Below are 9653 nucleotides of genomic sequence, written 5' to 3'. Positions count from 1 at the left end.
CGATGGTGGTTCGAAATACATCATTCTTGATAGGTGTTGAACGTTCATGCCCTATATTTTTATTCACATCAATGGCACAACAAGAACGAACATCATTAGAATTCTTAACAGATTCAGAAACATTAAATTTAATCACATCGCCATGAAACTCCATAGTTAACGCTCTTTTGGCCACATCAATCTTGGTTTGGGCTGTTTTCATGAATGGTCGTCCAAGTAAGATTGGCAATGGTGGAGAGTGGGTTGAATCTTCCATCTCAAGCACATAAAAATCTGCCGGAAAAATCAAATGGTCTACCTGCACCAAAACATCTTCCAAAACTCCTTTCAGATATGCATTAAATCAATCAACCAATTGAATAATGACACCATCATTTTTAAGCTATCCTAGATTCATAGATGCATAAACAGAATATGGTATGACATTAATGGAAGCATCTAAATCTAGCATAGCATGTTCAAACTTGTATTACCAATAACACAAGGGATAGTGAAACTACCTGGATCTTTGCATTTAGGTGGCAGCTTTCGTTGCAAAACTGCAGAGACATTTTCACTTACATGTACCACCTCTCTCTCCGGAATCCGCTTCTTTGTTGTACAAAGCTTCTTAAAAAACTTAGCGTACTTTGGAACTTGCTTTATAGCATCAAGAAGCAGGATATTAACTTGCACTTTCCTGAAAGTCTCTAGAATGTCTTTTTCATTCTCTTCTTTCCTAGATTGCATAAACCTGCCAGGGAAAGGCACATTTGGCAGAATAGAGTTAGAAGGAATAGAATTTGAACCAAACTTACCTAAATTGGATGGCTTGGGGGTCTTAGGGGGCTGCGGCAAGGGGTGTTCTTCCTTTGCCATGACTCTGTCCAACTCATCGTCTTCTTGCAGCAGCTTTTCGTCCTCTTTTTGGCTTTGTTTAGACGTTTTTAAGTTGGTTCCAATCTCCTTGCCACTTCTCAAGGTGATAGCTTTAGCCATTTCATAACCTCATTTTGGATTGACAATGATTAAACTAGGCAGTTTACCTTGTTCTCTGAATTGTCCAATGAATTTTGCCATCTGCTCTATTTGATTCTTCAATTCGCTCACCTCTTTGGCTTGATTTTGTAAACCCTGAGTCAAAAAGGTTAGTGCTTGAAGATTTTTTTCATTATCCATTGACGAACCTGAATTTGGTTGGGATTGTTGTGGGGAAGATTCTGGTGGCTGCATAGGTCTTGAATAAAACTCCTCAGGTTGCTGCCAAAATCTTTCTTGTTGAACTTGTTGAGGTTCCCTCCACATAAAATTTGAATGATCTCTTCCACCTGGGTTGTAAATGTAGGAAAACAAGTCGTTCCTTGATTGATTATAGCCTTGATAACCCCAAGCATTAACACTACCCTAACCTCCATTCTCAATTAATTGAGGATGTTGATTAGTTTGATATCCTTGCCTAAAGGACACACCAAATATAGCCACATTTTGCATTGCAGTCCTTTTGATATACTGCGACAAAAGAGAAGTAAGATTCGCCATTTGAGCTTGAAGATTTGCAATTGCTATGTCTTGCTTCTTTAGTACCTGAAATCAAAGAAATAAACCTAAATCAAATATCAAAAGAAAAATAAACAAAAAACAAAGGGATTAGCAATTTTACTAATCCCTGGCAACGGCGCCAAAAGATGTGGTAAAAACTAACACACAAATTAAACCCTCTTTTAGATAATTGTAGTATGTGTAAGTCGGGATCGTTCTAGGCTGGGGATTAGGAGGGATGCTAATCTACACTAACTTGACTCAAAAACTAAAAACTAGACTCAAATACATAAAACTAAGCTAGACTGACTCAAATAACACAAAACTAGCACTAAGGGGTGTTTTGGATGAAAATTGAAGTAAATTGACACGAAATACTAAAGGGGGATTTGTTTGGACGAATTTTAAACTAAAACTAAGTAGGTTGCAGAAACAAAGTAAGGGTGATACGAAACTAAGGTAAATTAAGAGGTGAAATGCTAGTTAGAGGGTCATTCTCCACACATGACACATATGCATACAAATCGATTTCCAATTATTATTCCTATAAACCATGAATGACAATGCCCCAAATTAATCGTGAAAAGTACAAATTAACTTTCAGATTTTCCTAAATTCATTGAATTGGACTCAATGACGCAACCAAATTATTCTTATCAAGTTCCCTATATGAACTGCATGATAGAGATACATATCAAAGATCATTAAGTTATATGAAAATCATAAGCATTGACAAGGCATTTGTAACTATGAACTGCATGATACTCATGCCAGGAATTTACTTAACACAATCATGACTAGTGACTTTTACTACTTGCAAATGTAAGTTCTAAACGATTCAGTGAAATTCCCTTATATTCTAGCATCAAATCCTTGCATGCAAACTAAGTATGCATCCTTAATCAACACACAAGAACAAGTTCTCAATAAAACAGATAAATAAATTGCATTCACGATTTATGAAACAATAATTGGATGTAATCAATTTATATAAAACATATGATCATGGCTTCGAATTCACCTCTAGCTAAAACGAAATTAGTTCCACATGTTTGCAATTAAATGAAACCAATCTAATTTAAACATTAAACTAAAACTAAGGATAGAAAGAACCCAGGAACGCTCCAGCACTCCAATGGCCTTGGATGGCAGGTCACGGCACAAAGCTCTTCTTCTCCTTCCTTCCTTGCAAAGCTGCAGCACTCTTTATATTTTTTTATTCTAAATTTCTCTCTAAAGCTCTCCCCCTGAAAACTGCGGTAATAACTTGTATTTACAGGCTAGGGCAAGGCCTACTTTGTGGTGGAAAAGGATTAAGTTATTTGCAGTGTTTTAGGACTCCTTAAATCAGATTAGAAGTGGTTGAATGTGATAAGGAATCCCCCTTGCAGCTGGAGATAAGGTAAGGTAGGATTAGCATATGATAAGATAAGATAAGATAAGGTTGAGATAAAACAGGACTGGATAAGATAAGGTAAGTTTGGATAAGGATAGGATAGGATTAGATAAGGTTTGCTAAGGATAAGGTTTCCCTTTAATTTCTGATTCCTTGTCTCCCAAGCCTCACTCTTAATTCCTCCAGATTGTAGCACATTTCTAGCATTAATTAAACACCAAAAATGTCCATCCAAAGTGCTCCCCACGCATACTATCCAATCCAAGTCCAAAACTGCTCCAAATTGCTCCATTTAGCCATTTATTGTCATCTTTGCCAATTGGACATACAAACACACAAAAATAGCTTAAATTACTATAATAAACAGAAAATAACTCACTAAATGCAAAGAAACAAGCTAACAAAGTCGCATAAATATACTCCTATCATTGAACTAATGAGAATTTTAACAATTTTGCAGCTGATAATGGTGGTGGTGGCAAGCCATGCTACTACTTCACTGCCACCTCAACTTTACCACTGGAACTCCATTTTTCTAGACACACTAGTGCCAAAAGCTCTCAGTCAACTTGTCCAACTTGGTTTGTATATCCAATCTTTGACTCATGGAGCTAATCCTATCATTTTACTTATACGAAAGAAAAAAGAACAGAAAAAAATGATTTGATTCTTGTGAATGGTATTTTAAAGGAATGGGAATAATTGAATGAAATTGGAGTTGTATCCATAAACACTAGTCTTGAAACATGTTATGCATGTGCATAGGAGGAGGTCATTGCTGGATAGGGAAAAATTAGGGAGTGGGAGAGAAATTGGATACAAAACTGAATTGAATTAATACTCTTGGCATTGGAAGAAAATTAATCATTTAACCCTCTTTGGTTCTCTTAATATGAAGAAAGTATATATAGATAGTACAATTATTTTGAAATGTATGTACTAATCAAATGAACCATCACAAACTATTAACCGTCTGCCATTTTCTTCCCTAGAGCGAAATTGCCTGGGTTCAAAAATAGAAAGTCTAGCTACCTGGCATGATCACTTGGCAATGTGTTTCCCCTGTAAGAATAATTCAATAACAGATAGCATGATATCCCGCTAGGTATAATAACAAAAAAGAATCTCATAATAATGGGATGTTTCCTTCATGAGAAAAACTAGACATATGACTATATATATATATATATATATAAACAGATTACTCATAAGTAGCCACATAACTACATAAGCGGTCAACTACTCTCCTCACCTGAGTCTCTCTATCTCTCATTCATCCCCTAATCTTAGTAAAGTTGTAGTATCCAATGGGTTTTGCACCTGGAAAGAGGGAGGAGAAAGAGAATAAAATGAGGTTGATCTATGAGAAACAGTGATCGTCATAGCCAATGGAGCCGTAATTTAAAGAAGTTGAGGTTCTACCATAAACCAATTGGTAATATGGAGAATAACTCAACCTCATAAACCCATGCAAGGACATTCTCCCATCAATATGGGATTCATTCTCAATACATCTCCTCAAGTGCTGCCAATTTTCAAGCCTAAGTATGACAAGTCTTAAAACATTTAGTGTTGGACACTAAAACAAACACATATGTGCTCGAAATGGTAATTGATTAAACTGAACAATGATCAAAAGGGATTTCGAACATACATGTCATATGAGAGAGCTCATGAGTTGCAATATGCAAAGTAGTCATCTGACCTGAGGCATCATAGTTGTCTGATGTTAGGTCTTTGATCTTTGACTATGTCAAAGGCATTTGAGAGTGTCCACGAAATTGTTGGGGTCAAGCTACCTAGTCATGTAGGCATGTGAAAGGACAACAAGGGATCTCTAACCTTCCATGGTGAAAGGAGAATACTTTGAAATATGATTCAAGAGTTTTTGGCCAAAGCATATGAATATGACTTAGGAGGAATGTTTTAAATCATATTCAATTGAATCATATAGAGAAGTATCACGTTGGATAGTAGACATGAAACAAACTATCACTTAAACAATGTGATCAAGAGTATCCCAGGATGGGTGACCCACTGGCTTCAGGTTCCATGGGAACTCTGAAGTTAAGCGAGTTCACATGGGAGCAATCCCAAGATAGGTGACCCACTGGAAGTTCTCGTGTGAGTTCCCAGAAACAAAACCGTGAGGGCATGGTCGGGGCCCAAAGTGGACAATATCGTGTTAGGGTGGAGTCAAGCCCGAGATGTGACAATTTTCATTTTGTTTAGTTATATATAAATCAATTTTATGAATCCAAAAACCAATTGTGTAAGTTGATTTCTTAGTTAATGTGATTGATTAAGAATTGGGTGATTATGAACCAAAGGCCTTAATAATTGAGCTATATGATTGGCCGCTTAACATTATGAATGATGGCTTAAGTAGTTTAGATTTGAATGTAATTTGATTAGTTCAAATGTGATGTAAAAGGGCATATGCCCTTCTCTTTATTTCAAGTATTCATTTTTGTTCAAATGCATGCAAATTGGAACAATTAGGTCCAACTAACACTTTAATTAGATTAACTAAAATCAACAACTACCCACCTTAGACCCAAGGTCCAACACTAGGCTCGTGTTGGATCAAATCAAACGGTTCATAATCATCCTACTACCTAAGATGACTATATAGTCCATATGAGGATGCTATGCATGCGTTAGTAGTTCCATATAGTCTCGCTCGTTTCATCAAAATATTGGGAGTATTATATACTACTAATTCATATAAACTTGGACCAATGGTTGTGATAGGCCCAAGTCCTTTTAATAAGATTAAAATGAAATTGATGTAGCCCAACACTACTCCCTCAAAACGAATATTAAGTTGGTAAGCGAGAGATGCTTTGAAGATCTTTTCTTGGGCCTTCCACCTTAGGGGGGGTTCAATTGTTTGTAACTAATACACGGGCTTCACCCTATCATGTGGAAGTTCAAAGTATATGCTTACACTCAGGAGGAGTCCATATACATACATGATGTGGTGAGGTAGGCAACGAGGATGACCAACATCTATCCTTATGAGGCTATTCTTAAACCCCTACAAGAACTAGCATGGTGGGAATGACTTAACTAAGTGCAATGGTGCCAATATTATATCATTGTGAGGCACATTCTCTAGAGGCCAAACTAGATGGGTAATTACAAGAGTTGTAATTGGCTAAAGCGTTATCCTGTCATCATTATTGTTGCTACCCAACATCATATCATTATGAGGTGGGCTTGGTAATGGTGAGTCTCCCATACCCCGCTAAGGGTTCAAAATAACTCTTTGATTCCATTTAGAGGGATGTGGATTTGCCAAAAATAGTGGGTGGTGCCATTTGACTTAAGACTCGATCAAGTAGTTTTAAAAATCAACAATCTAATACGATTTATGTTACATTAGGTAGCAAACTGTTGGAAGTATGCCCACAAAGCCACTCATTTGATGTAATAGCTTTTGGAATACTTATTGTTTTAAACTATTATATGTTTAATGAAGGGCAAAACTTATTGTTAATCACTATTTATTGTATTATGTGTTTAAGCAATAACGGAATCCAAGGGATGTATTTAATCTAAGAGAGAAGTGATCTAAGTAAGTTAGATTAACAAGACCTTTCTCATATGTTCATTCCTAAGCCATAGGATTGCCAATTGGGTATTGACAATCCGTTAAGGTTAGTATGTGTTATGTTAACTCAAGCGTGAGTATGACTAGTCTCAAGTCATTTAATGTTGGACAATAAGACAAACACATAGGTGCTCGAAGGGTAATTGACTACACTGAACAACAATCAAAAGAGAGTTCGAACATATATGTCATGTAAGAACTCATAAGTTGCAATATGCAAAGTAGTAATTTGACCTAAGGCATCATAGATGTCTAATGGTTAAGTCATTGATCTTTGATCATGTCAAAGGTATTCCATCGAGAGTGTCCACAACATTGTTGAGGTCAAGCTATCTAGTCATGTAGGTATATGAATGCACAACAAGGGGATCTCTAACCTTCCATGGTGGAGGGAGAATACTCTGAGATATTATTCGGGAGTCCTTAGCCAAAGCATACGAATATGACTTAGGAAATTTGTTCCAAATCATATTCAATTAAATCATATAGAACAATATCACATTGGATAGTAGACATGAAACAAACTATCACTCAAACAATGTGATTAAGACTATTGTATTAGAGAATGACCGTATTGCATTGTAATTGTTACTGTATAGGTTCTCCAACCACTTCTACTTAGCTTGGGTGGCCATAACATACTGCTAGGTGTCACTCATGGTTTATGGAAGCCCTGAAGATTAGCAAACACTAATCTTCATCAAAGGGAGAATTGAAATGTAGTTTAAATTCACAATCGATCGTTAAGAGTAGCAATCACCCACTACCTCGCTAATTGGAACCTAATGGATCGTACACCGAGTAAGGATGAAAGTGAAGAAATATAAATGTGATGGATACGCAATTAAATGGTTTAATTGAGAATGGTCAAGATTAGTTAATTAGTTAATTAATTATAAGAAAGGTTCGTATTGTGCTTTCAAGTTAGTTTCGGGTCTCGAGGCCCAAAAGGGTTTTGGTCTACAAGGGCCAATGAGTTTAAGTTGTGTGACAACGAAAACTAAATAGAAATTAACCCAAATACAAAGTCAAAACTGGCCATAGGGTGAGTGGTAGCAAACTTGGGTTAATTGCAAGTTTGCCACTCACATGTGAGGTGGTATAAAGGCATCTTTATAGCCATTCTCTCACTAGGGTTTTCTTAAGGCAAAGAAGAGAAACTTTTTCTCTTTTTTCCTTATAGAGGTCGGCCTTCCTAGGGGAGTTTACTAGCATCTAACTTCCTCTAGGTAATCCATTTCATCTTCACACCATCATCCTTGGTGTGGAGACTTAGAGGTACCAAACCTTTGGTACTTTTGGAGTTCCTTTCCTCACATCCTCAATGATCAAAAGAGCATCAAAAGGGAAGAAAATCACAAGGAAGATCTAAGTAGCTAGGAGGTGACTTGAAGGCCATCCACTTGGGTGAATCCCTTGTGTAAACAAGGATGAGCTTCAAGGATAAAGAATCTCAAAATCCTTTCTTCTCGTTAATGTTGTTAAAGAGTATTGTGTTTCACCATTCACTAGGCTTTGAAAGTCATGGGTTTTAGAATTGTTTTTTAATGCATGCCTACTTTAAAGTGTTATTAGTTTGCATATGTGTTCAAATGTTCTCACATGTTTTTAGCTAGGACAAAATTTTTCCTTCACAAACGACATGCCTAAAATTACACCTATCACAATACTTGACAAAATGAGCCTTAAAGCCAAATTTCCTTGCTTGGTATCATCACATTGAGAATGTCTCAAAGGTGAATCACATATTGTATGTGCTCAAGCAATCTCCTCCTCATGTACCTCCTATAAAACTAGCTTCAAAGGAGTGTCAAAGTTATGCCAGACACTATAAGGATGACTTACAAGTCAAATGCTTAATCCTCACTTAACTTAGTGAGGATCTTAAGAAGCTACATAAGCACATGGACACTTCTTGTGCCAAGGTTGATAGTTTGTGTAAGATGCATGACATTGAGACTAGTAATGTACGATTCTCAAATGTTTGTAGTTTATTGAATGCCAAAATGGCAAAGGGGACATCGGTCCAAAAACATGGACAAAAGATGGAAAGGATCTTCCAAGATCTTGAGAGGTTAGGAACTCCCATCGATGGGAAAATGGCCCAAAACTTTTTCCTTGCATCTCTCTCGGATGATTTCACTAAGTTTATTGTAAACTATGAAGTAAATAGATTCAACCATTCTTTTTTCTGAGATGATTGACATGTGTTGTGAGTTTGAACAAAGTTTCAAAGGTGACAATGAGAATGAGAATGCAATCACAAGGAAAAGTTTGCATAAGAAGGCAAGAAAATCCAAAGGAACATGCTTTCATTGTGGAAATGATGACTGTTGGAAGAAGAAATATAAGGTGCCTATTGTGAGCCTTGTGACATGAACTTTTGAAGAGACTATTTTTGTCATAGAGAGCGCTTTTACAGTGAGCTTCAATTCCTGGATTTTTTATTTAGGCGCTAGTCAACATATCTACAATTTGTTGCAGGGACTAACAGGGAGCAGAACATTGCACAATGGGAGAAGATTGTGCAAGTTGAGAATACACTAAAATCTCTGCAAAAGTAGTAGGCACCTACATGCTCAAACTGCCCTAGGGGAAGTCTTGGAACTTAAAAACTGTTTATATTTTCCTTCTTGTATAAAGAACTTAATATCCATCTTTATGCTTTTGAGAGATGGGCACTCAGTATTGTTTGAGAAAATGAGTTGTACTTTATGCTTGAACGGTCGTATTATCTCCCATGGTAACATGATCGAATGACTTTTTCACCTCGAGAATAGCAGTAGGATGCACTGTATTAAAAGCAGGAATACCTCAAACCCAAAAGGGCAAGAGAAGAAGTTTACCAAGAAAAGATGTGACATTGTAAACGTGGACATGTGAACCTTGATAAAATTCGTAAGATGTCGAAAGATGAATATTTCCGCCCATTAGGTAATGGTCAAATGGGTACTTGTGAATGCTGCTTGAAAGGGAAGATGTCCAAATCTTCATTCACTAGGAAAGGAGAGCGTGCCACTGAAATTCTAAATAGATTATTCTATCGCTGTAAATAAAGCCACGCGGGAATAACACACACATAATAAATCTGTACACTTACTTTTACCTTTTTTCTATTGCCGC

Source organism: Malus domestica, chromosome 05 (genome assembly GCF_042453785.1).
Source record: "Malus domestica chromosome 05, GDT2T_hap1".
NCBI lineage: Eukaryota > Viridiplantae > Streptophyta > Magnoliopsida > Rosales > Rosaceae > Malus > Malus domestica.
Note: the sequence above shows the minus strand (reverse complement) of the source record.